Source organism: Dasypus novemcinctus, chromosome 4 (genome assembly GCF_030445035.2).
Source record: "Dasypus novemcinctus isolate mDasNov1 chromosome 4, mDasNov1.1.hap2, whole genome shotgun sequence".
NCBI classification, from domain to species: domain Eukaryota; kingdom Metazoa; phylum Chordata; class Mammalia; order Cingulata; family Dasypodidae; genus Dasypus; species Dasypus novemcinctus.
The window spans coordinates 66,244,609-66,256,271 of record NC_080676.1 but is presented as its reverse complement, the minus strand read 5'-3'; the positions used below and the strand labels follow the sequence as shown (position 1 = coordinate 66,256,271).

Here is an 11,663-nt window from a genome sequence, read left to right as displayed (position 1 = left end):
TTAAACTAATATTATTTAAACATTTATACAACATTTATATAGAAATGAGGCTGATCACTGTCACTGAAAGTTAAAAAGAAGAATGAAGATCTCATTTTCTCATTTATGGTACCAAGTAACTCATATTTGGCCCTATATTTTCAAATTCAGTGTTTTTTAGTTATATAGTACAACATAATGAACAGCTTCCCAACAACCATTTTAGTATCTCTTATGATTATGTGTTTTAATTGGATTCAGCTGAGGTATTCTTTTGTTTTGTGTGCTGTCAGCTAGGGCTACAGCTGTTTTGGATCTTAACTAGAGATCCAAATGTTTAAAATGGGTGAATCACAAGGCTGGAAGTTGGAGTTACTATTGGTTGGGAGCTCAACTGGGTCTGTCTACAAAGGTGCCTCAGTTTTTCTTCATGTGGTCTCTCCATGTGGTTTGGGATTCTTATAACTTGGAATTCTTATTCCTCTTTGGATTAAGAGGCAGGATGTGGAAACTGCCAGTAGATTTAAGGCTTTAAGTTTAGAAAATCAGAGCATCATGTCTGCAGCATTCTATTAGCCAAATTCAGTCACACAATCAGTCTGAATATACTTTTGCTATTTGCACACCAGGTGAAGGGAGTCCCTCTGATAGGCTGGGTTTCTCTATAGCAGTGTGTGTGGTCTCAGGCCAATTTGTTATATGTCCATTCAAAGTTAATGGATAAAAGAGGGTTAAATATCACATTTTTATGATGATGGAACACTGGCAATTCTAATCATCACAGTCACGAATGCCGGTCACACAGGCATACATTAAATAATATATGCATCAAAAAGAAATTTAGTGTCTTAAAACACAATAATTATCTTTAACAATTCTGCAAATTTACTGTGCTCACTGGATAGTTCTGCTTGAGATGATATTTGAGGTTGTAGTCACCTATGGATTCAGTTGGGATAGAATGTCTGAGATCATTCTCTTTTGGCTGCATTTGATATTGGCTACTAGCTGGGCGCTCATGATCGCCTTGACACTAGAGAAATGTAATTTCTTTTTGTATGATATGGTGGTTTTACACCATACATACCACCATACTGTGGTACATACAGTACCACAGAAAATCATGTTCTTAAAGCTAATTCATTCCTGTGGGTATAACCTATTATAAATTAGACTTTTGATGAGGTTGCTTCAGTTAAAGCATGGCCCAGGATGGATCTTAATCCTTTTACTGGAGTCCTTTATAAGAGAATGTAATTCAGACTAAGAGAGAGAAAACCATGGAAGCAAGAAGCTGAACTCAGTGAAACTAGGAAGAGAGGGAAAGACTAACAAATGCTACCATGTGACCTGCCATGTGGCAGATGACCCAAGGATCAACAAAGGTTGGTTTTCATGAAGAAAGAATTGCCTTGATGATGCCTTGATTTGGAAAATTTTCACAGGCTCAAAACTGTAAGCTCACAAGCTAATAAATTCCCATTGTTAAACCCATCCTTTTTTATGGCATCCTCTTTCAGCAGCCTAGTAAACCAAAACATATGATCTCTCCACATGACTTTGGATTCTCACAGTCTGGCAGAAGACTATAAGAGGCAGAGAGTGAAAGTTCCTAGTCATCCTAAAGCTTAGCATCAGAAGAGTCGTATCATCACCTATGCCATATTTTACCACCCAACGTCAATCACAATTCCAGGTCATATTCAATAAGAAGAGAGAAGAGTTCTACAACTTGGTATGAAGTGTGGTAAAGTGCATGAAGGAAAGGAAAAATTAATTGGAAATTTGCTATCTCACTATTCACACACAAAAAAATTCCTGCAGTTAAAATTACTCACCTTCCTTAGTGGGCAATTCAATGACCCACTGTATTAAGTAGGGTTTTTTCCAGGGAACTGACACAAAAGCAGAATTTCACATGACACAGTTTTATTGGGAATTAAGAAGACAACAATATTTTTGAAAGAGAGGTTGAAATACAAAATATTTGCCACCAAAGATGCAAAATAGTCCATGGGGAACTATGGAGTTGGGAGTTGTCAAGAATTGAGGCAAAGGCGTCTTTGCTCACAGATCAATCGAGTATAGGATGTGTGTTACCCTTGGGTAGGGGGCACAATATTGGGTAATGCAGCTCCTATTGGCCAAGGGAAATTTCTGGGGAGGGGATAAACTGTGAGCTCTGTAGTAGTTTTGAGGCTTTTGTGAACTACAGAAAATTATGTTCTTAAATAAATCCATTGCTGTGGATGTGAAATTATTGTAGGTGGGACCCTTTGATGATATCACTTCAGTTAAGGACCTTTGATTAGATTCCTCCAGTAAGCCATGACCTAGGGTAGGTCTTAATCCTCTTACCAGAGTCCTTAATAAATAGAATGAATAGGAAAGAGGGGATCACAGAGACAGAAAATAAACTCCCAGAAACTGAGAGAGGAAGCCCAGGAAGCCAGAAGCCAAAATCAATAAAACCTAGGAGAGAGAAAGCCACAAGAGGAGTGAAAAAGATGAAGGAAGCCAGAAGCTAAAAGCAACAGAATGCAGAGGGGAAGCAGAACCTGGCAGACACTGCCATGTACCTGATCACTCACAGCTGCAGCTTGGGAGAAAGCTTCTCTTGATGTTATCTTGATTTGGACACTTTCATGGCCTCAGAACTGTAAGCTTATAAGCTAATAAATCTCCCTTGTAAAAGTCAACCCATTTCTGGTATATTGCCTTAGCAGTCTTTAGCTAATTAAAACAAGCTGTCAGCATGCAACATTTCTGGCATTTGAGTCTTTAGGCTGAAGAGGGATCTACATCACACATCATAGTGTTTACTAGGGTCTACCCCTTTCCAGTTATCAAATCTACAAATCATTGATCAAAGGAGAAGCTAGGTTCACAAAGGACACTACAACATCATGGGAAGTGAGTGTAGTAATTCTCTGAAATTGTCAAAAATCATTCAACCATTCATTGAGTAAAGATACACTAAGGAAAGGGGAATACAGATATTTCAGGGAATTTTGGATACCAGTTTTGAGTTGAAAATGACACCTGGACACCTAAAGTACTATGATATACTACCTATTATTGTAAGGGTATATATAGAACTCCTTATGTGGAGTCCTAGCCCAGGGCTATCTCATAGTAGTAACATTTGGTCTCAGGCTCTCTTAATAGTAATTTTTTTTTTCAGTTCATAACTGTATTATTGAAATTGACAATCCTGGTATTTGGCAGAACCCTCATATGGGTTCCTTGGTCTTTGTGGTTTTTTTAAGAACTTGGTAGTCCATATGGAAACACTGGAACTGCCATTTTCAGGAAATATAGTAAATAAAATCACAATCTGGAGTGAATGGAAGAGATTAGTGCCACATTTGAAGTCCTGAAGGAGTTACACCCATCATTATCCTTGGCCCTAGGAAAAATGATAGAATCTGGCAGATAACAATGGTATAACATAAACTTAAAGTAGTAGTCCTGATTTTAGAATCTATGTCAATATGGTATTCTTGCCAGAAAAGATTGACACAGCATCATGTACAAAGTATGCAGCCACTGATGAGGGTGAATGAATGCATTCTTTTCCATCTTTATCAAGATTTATAAGAAGCAGTTTGCAATCATGTGGAAAGAATAAAATTAGTAGGAGCATATGTTACAATTTTGTCTCAGGTTTCACCCAGTTTCTGTCATAAAACATCCTATTAGTCCACTATATCAATGACCTCATACTAAGAATGAATGAGTGAGAAATTAAATGTCTGTTGGAGGACTTGTAAATACATATATTTTCCAGGAAATGATAGAAAAACCCTCTGAAGGTTCAGAGTTACAGACATATTATAAACATCTTAGGAGCAAAGTAGTCAGGGTTATTCTAAGACAGTCCTTTCAAACTAAAGGACAAAATTATTATATTTCATATCTTCCACCATTAATGATGTAGCATACCTTTTATTAGACTTCCTCTTGGTCTGGAGGGAACTTTTATCCACTTGAGAATTCTGATCCAACCCATTTACCAGGTGACATGGAATGGCATAGAATAGGTCTAAGAGCAAAAGACAGTTCTGTAATAAATTCAGATTGTGGCACAAGGAGCCATGTGGCTTCTGTGTGGAATTTACTGCAAGCTCCCATAGAGGGTTGGAGCAAGGCCATGCCATCTGCAGCAGAAATATATATGCTATTGGAAACACATGTTCTGGTATATTATTGAGTCTTGGTAAAACTTAGCTTCTGATGAAGGATTATCACATTACCATTCAGGCTGAACTCCTCATTAAAAGGTGCACTTTACTAGTTGTAAGGCTGAGAGATCCAGCATCAATTTACTATAGAATAGATGGAGTATATACAGGATCAGGGCTAGAGCGCATGAGTAAGGTGCTCAAGCAGATGAGCGGAACCATAACTATCACACTTGCACTATCCTCATCTTATATCTATGCTCATATAGGGGCTTTCAAACACCAACTGACAGAAGAAATGAACAGATAAGTTGGTTTAGTATGTGGGTATAAGCAAAATGTGGACTGCTGTTGCACTACAGCCATAGCATAAATGACCCTAGTTATAGTAACTCTTTTCAATGGGCAAATGGGCAGAGTTTGTGGTGGTACACCTGGTCATCTGTTTGGTGTGGAAAGAAAAGGGCAATGACAAATGGCTTAGCTAGTTATTTAGTATCCTGGAAGGAGAAAGATTTGAAAATATGGGATATGGGAGTTGAAGGAAGAGGCACGTGGATTAGAGTGTACATAAAACATGAAGATTCTTGAATTGCTGACAGTGCCCACCACAAAGGGTTTACCATGGAAGAGACACCAAACAACCCAGTCACGATGACTTGAGTGGTTGATACCAGCCAGACTCTGATTGTGGCCACCCCAGGGCTGGCACATGTGTGCCAGAAGAGAGTATCTATAGTGGAATACATAAAGACTATACAAAAGCCAACTAGAATAGACTCACACTTACCAAGTTTATCTAGCTACTGCCATTCCTGAATATCCAACATACCAGCAGCAGAGACCAATACTGTCTCTGATAAGGCACCATCCTCAAGAATATCAACCATCCATTTGGTGGCAAGTTAATAGAGTAGATACTTTCAACACAAGAAAGGACATTGATATATCTTAACGAGGATTGGCATACATATGAATGGAAATTTACCTTTCTAATCTGCAAGGCCTTAGTGAGCACATTTATCAGAGGGCCTAAAGTGTTTGATTCTGGGTTATGGGGTCTTGCATAACATTTCTTTGGACACTGGGGCCCACTTTACAAAGTGTCAGTGGGCACAGGACCATGTGATTAATTGGTCCCAGCACTTCATACCATCCAGAAGGTGCCGGATTGATAGTTTGATGTAAATGTACCAAATTCCAAGTATCTGCAACATAATTCGGGGTGTACTTGACACCCTGATTTGATCATTGTATTGTGTTATGTTTCCCTCAGGGAGAAAATTTGGGTTTGGAAACAAAGGAGTGAAAATAGGAGAGGCCCTTCTGATCTTTACTCTCAGTGACCTACTTAGAATATTTTTTATTTTGCTTCTTTACTGCTTAAGGCTCTGTGATTCCAGAGAAGGGAAACTTCCATCAGGTGAACCAAATAGACCAATAGAAGTGGTAGCCAAGGGTGAAGGTCATAAGGAGGGAGCTAGTAAGCAGCAGTTGAAGCCTCAAGACTAGTTGCTATGTCAAGGGCTGTGTTTTGTCTCTCTAACCTGTCTCTTGTAAATTTCTCAGAAATGAAACCAGTAAGAATCCTGAAGAAGCTTACACAGATGGGATGAAGTTGCAAGAAAAAGCAAGTGACTCTAAGCAATTCAAGGCATTGTTTGTAATAGACATTTTGTTGTGTTGCCCAAATCTCTTTCAGGATTTAAGCACTCATTCCTTAGTTGCCAGGAGTCTATGGCAATTGCCTTAAGTCAAAAGGGCTTGCCTCCTCACAAAAGTTACACTCACTCTTCCCTGAGGGTATCATATATTTAATGATTAGTCCAAATAGGGGTACAAGGACTCTGAAATTTCTCCTTCTTTTGGAATCTCGAGGGGTCATTTCAAAGTCCAGAGTTCCCCAAGACGTTAACGAGGCCTCTGTGCTAGCTGAATCACAGTGCAGGTTCACCCTTTCCCTCCCTTCTTTACAGGAATTATTCCTAAAGCTAATCCCCAATAAACCTCTTTCACACAAATCTCCATCTGTTTCTCCGAAACCCTAAATAAAGAAATTTTCCTTGTCCAATAAGTTACTTGAGGGAAGGGGTAGCAGAGGAGGATGTGGAAACAAAAGCCAGAATTTGGGTGATAGGTTAGAACCACCTTTTTAAATATTTCTCATTCAGAATTTTCACTTTCTCTCAGAATCTGAATATAAAGAGATTGTATACCTCTAAATATATTCATGTATATATATACATATATGTGCATATATGCTATAAATTAAGCACAAAATGAATTTAAATTAAACATAAAAATGTAAAAATGTATGAACATCGGTAATAAATTTTTTAATTACCTTTATTTTATTACCCAGTTCTCCAGGGGCCAATTTGGATATTGATTGATTAGGTTTGTTCATGCATTCGTTAGCTTTGGAACTAGATGAATCTCACTGGTCACAATGGAGCAAATCACAATTTAAGTTCCAGTTACCTAATGATTCAGCCATCTCAGCTACTGAAGAATATTTGGTTTGATAATTAGAAGACTCTAATTAAATGACCAAAAAATTTAACTTGGGGACTTATGTCCACAAGGTAAACCTTCTTTAGATGGAACTATTCATGTTAAAGAATATCTTCTTAGACATTTGGGGATATCCAGAGCCAGTATAAACAAAACATCTAAACATGATAAGCAAAAGGGGAAAATTAAAAGTCATCTCACTGAGCTACTAACTGATCCAACATCAGGGCCAGCTTCCTAAAAGGTAAAAATGATGGGGTTTTAGCCCAAGAGAATATTATGCCAGAGACTGACCCTTTAATGTCTACAGAAGTGGTTCAGATGGAGAACTATGTGCTATTGGTGGATGTCATCCTGGGGAGTAGAATAAACTGCTGCTGCTTTGTCTGTATTCATCTCAGTTTAAAAACATTGATAAATACACCTTTAAGGGTTCTCAGCACTTTTCCCAGAGGAGAAAACTGAGGCTTAAAATTAGTAAGCAGGAAAAAATCAATATTTTAGTATGCAAAGGGCTGCCAATGCAAAGTACGAGAAAATGGGTTGGCTTTTATAAAGAGGATTTATTTGGGGTAAAACTTTCAGTTCCAAGGCTGTCAAATGTCCAAATCAAAGAACCACCAGAAATGTTTTCTCACCAAAGTCAGTTACTGTTGATCCTGGTGATTAGTCACATGGTGAAGCAAGATGGCCATGATCTCTGCTGAGGTCTCTGCCTTCCCCTTCAGAATCTACTATCTCCCAGAGCTCAGCTGTGGGCAACCAGGCATAGGGTTTATCTCTTTTCAGGCCTCCTATATCAGACTCCACTGCTCCACTTTCTTCCTGAGTTTAGCTGCAAGCTCTCAGCTATGTGGCTCATCACGCCCTGGGTCTCAGCTCTTTGAGCCTCTTGTTGCAGCTCAGCTGTGGGGAAAACTGGAGTCCTTTCCCTCACATTGCAGGATCAAATATGGCAGCTTCCCTTTCCCATCTCTCTCTCTCTCTCTCTCTCTCTGTTTATATCAGACCCTGCACAAGGGTGGCGATAAAGCCTAAGTTATGTCTCACTGATGAAATCTAGTCAAAAGGGTCTCACGCCCACAGTAATGGATTCATTTTCTTTTTGGGATTCATGAAAGAACTTCAAACTATCACAGCCAGTGTCTTTCACAATTAGAAAATAATGAAAGTTAAGCATTCACTCAAAACTCCCATTTAATGTGAGGTCTCCTGATGTAATTTCTTTCTCTGGCTCTTTCCTAGATAGATAGATAGATAGATAGATAGATAGATAGATAGATAAATAAATAAATAAATAAATAAATAAATAAATAAATAAATAAATTTGGTTTTAAAAAATGCTCATTATACCTAATGACACAAGCAAGTTTCCTTTACATATTATAGATACTGAAGGTTACACGAGAATATATGTAATTCACAAACCCCTAGAGCACAGTATTTTCCCAAAATATAAATCACCAGTTTATTTTCTACATGCAATACGTATTTCCTTATTCAACAGGAAATATCTTAAAAATCTTACTTGTACACCATTGTTCAGAGCATTATTCACAATACCCATATGGTGGAAACAACCCAAATGACCGCCAATGGATGAATGGACAAAAATGTGTTATGTACGTACAATAGAATATTACCCAGCTGTAAAAAGGAATGAAGTTCTGGTACATGCCACAAAATGGGTGGAACCTTGAAGACTTCATGTTGTGTGAAATGAGCCAGACACAAAAGGACAAATACTGTGAAATTTCCACTTCTTTGGGATGATGGAAAAATTGTAATGGTAGCACAACTTTGTGAATGTAATTAATACCACTTAAGTGTACAGTTAAAAATGGTTAAAATGGGATATTCTATGCCGATATATATATCCCATTTCTAATCCTGAACTACAGATCAGTTAATCAAGGTGCTGCCTGCCAACAGTCAGACTTCCCTGTCACCACATTTACTGCCCCTGTCATTTCTCTAGTTAGCTCTGCTCAGGTCTTCCTGTTCTGGCCCCTACCAATACCATATAGCATAGTTAAACCAAGAGGGTTTTAGAGAAAGCACAGAAATATCCTGAGCCAGGAGACCCTAAACACTAAGCAAATAAAGGTAAGCATCAATTCTCCCATGGGCCAACATGACCCTCACACTGAACACTGGACATACAGTCAAGTCAGGCCAAGTGCCTTTTTAAAAAGTTTAATTAAACATCTTTATAGAGCAACATCCAAACTCCAGATCTAGCTGTCAGGGAAACCCTTTCATGCAGTAGGGGACTGGTTGGGGCATGGCAGGCAGCTCTGGCTTCCCACCCTTCTGTTCTGAGATGGGAATAGTGAGTAGGATCTCATCTTTGGGTTACGTGATGCTCACATGGTCAAGCAGGGGCTTCTTAGGACCAGTCTTATCACTTGGGTCCCAGGGCAGCATGATCATCAGTTCGATGCCCAGCACACCCTGTCTGAGCAGCACATGGTGCGCAGTAGTATCAACATAGTAGTATACAGGGTCCCCACTGTGGATCATTAGGCTACCCACAAACTTCATGTATTTACCCTTCTCTACTCGCAGTTTCCCAGACACCACGACCTCGCAGCCCTTGGCTCCACTCTCCATGATGAACCGCAGCACACCTTAGCACAAGCCCTCCTAGGAGTTTGTAATGTAGAGACTCTGCCTGGGCAATGACTCATAGACCACTTGTGGCTACCTTTTCAGTATAAAAGTCTACACCGCCCTCAGGGAAGTAAAACTTCTTCTGAACTACAGCAGTCAATTCCCGGATCTGCCAACCTTTCTCACCAAAACATTCTGTGTCCTGGTGGCCAGAATAATGATTTCTGTCCTGGTTGGTATAACTCGAACCTCAACTCCAGAGCAGCCATCTTCAGCTAGCTCCTGAGTGAGAAACTCATTCAGTTCAGCTTTGAAGATGCCATCACCAACAAACTTCCACTTCTTGGAAATTTGCACTGCCATCTTGCCACCAAGTGCAGCCGAAAGGAAAGCTATAAATAATTTTTAAAATTTCATTTAAAGTGAATAATTATTAAGCAGGATATATATTCACATTATGCAACTTACATCTGACCATTTCTATAATGTTGACTTTTGAATCCCAGTCATTCTTCTAAGATTTCTAAAATAAGACATGAGGCAACTCCATTTCTTTTCCAATAGTGAGTGATATTGATAACCTTTAACGGAACAAAAAACAGAGCTTGGTTTTAAACCTAGGTTTGTCTGGCGACATAGTTCTTGTCTTTCTACTACATCAATTCTTCCGTATTCTAGATAACCACCTCTCAGTACAAACATTCTCACTCAAGCACTGATGCTTTACAAATGTGACATCTTTGCACATATATTTAAAGAAAGTTGAGTATGGGTGATATTAAGATAAGGTACCAGGTCTCCATCCAACTCGAATATTCTTTTTCACATCTTAGTAGCCCTACATGCTAATTACTACTCTGTCCATGCAGTGTTCCCGCCTTGATAAAATGCAATAGGCATTCAATAAACTAATTCATTAGTCTAGCTACTTTCCCGCCCCACCAGCCTATAAATCTGTCATCATACTGAGCAGGATTAAAAATAAAACTAAACCCCAGAGCAGAATAAAAGCAGACACTAGAGAATGTCTGAAGAGGGAAGGAACTACACACACACACACACACACACACACACAAAATTGTTTCCTGCAAATGTACTTCTTTAAGAGGATTATTACCAGAGGAGCCTTGGTACATTTTTACAGAGTAAGCAGTTGTGAGGCAGTTTGGGTTCACCTTTTAGCCTCTGGTTTCATTAAGAGCTCTGTACTCCTAGTAGAGAACTGACTGGCTGCTGGCACCTAAATAAGAAGTGCTTTATTATACTTTAGGAAGGGAGGAGGTATGTGCAACCTTGCCCATGCAGCTTTGGACACTGAGAATCCTCAAAAAGCCTTCCACTTTTTTATCCTTAAAATTAACTTAAGATATAATTTGTGTACAATGAAATACATCCACTATAAAGGAACAGTGTGATGAGTTTAGGCAAATGTATATATCTGTGGTGTAACTACTATTGCATTCAAGATATAAAGTATTTCTATCAAACGGAAAATTTCTTCTTTGCCCTTTGAGGTCAATCCTCCCTCACTCCCCCACTCCTAACCCCCAACAATCACTGATCTTATTTTTTTATCATAATTAGTTTTTTCTTTCCTAGAATGACATGTAAATTGAAATATCTAGTATACACTCCTTTGAATTTAGTTATTTTTGTTCAGAATAATGTTTTTAAGACTTGTTGATGGAGTTTCATGTATTAGTAGCTCATTTATGCTTCTTGCTGTGTAAATTCCATTATGCATATAAAACAGTTTGTTGTATGTTCACCTGCTTTTGGACATTTGCTTGCTTCCAGTTTGGAACTATTAGGAATAAAGCTGCTATAAAAAGTTATATATAAGATTTTGTGGATGCATGTGTTTACACTTTTCTTGGATAAAAACCTAGGAATGGAACTGCTGAGTTACAGGGCAAGTATATTTCTAATTTTATAAATAATTACCAAATTGATTTTACAAAGTAGATGTATTATTTTTACATTCCCACAAGAAATGTTTGAGAGTATAGTTGCATTTATTGAGAGAATCATATGACTTTATCCTTTTTTCTGTCAATATAGTGGATTATATTAATATATTCTTTAATGTTCAACAAATTTTGCCTTTTGGGGCATAAACCTCACTTACACTCTTTATTCCTGGGTATTAGACTGTTTTATTCCTAGCCTTGTCTTGTTCTAGTATCATATAATATAACTTGGGAAGTGCCCTCATCTTTTTTCTGAAGGAATTTGTAAAGTATTTATATTATTTTTGTCTTTAAATGTTAATAAGATCCACCAGTGACACCACTTGCACCTTAAAAATTGTTTAATATGAAACCAATTTCTTTAATTGATATTAAGCTATTTTGATGTTTAAAATTTTTCTTA

The 11,663-nt window shown here is 38.2% G+C and overlaps 1 pseudogene; it reads right to left on the bottom strand.

Moving 5' to 3' along the window:
• Positions 1-8,921: 8,921 nt before the first annotated feature.
• LOC101414230 (small ribosomal subunit protein uS3-like) lies at positions 8,922-9,653 on the bottom strand (annotated as a pseudogene).
• Positions 9,654-11,663: the final 2,010 nt, after the last annotated feature.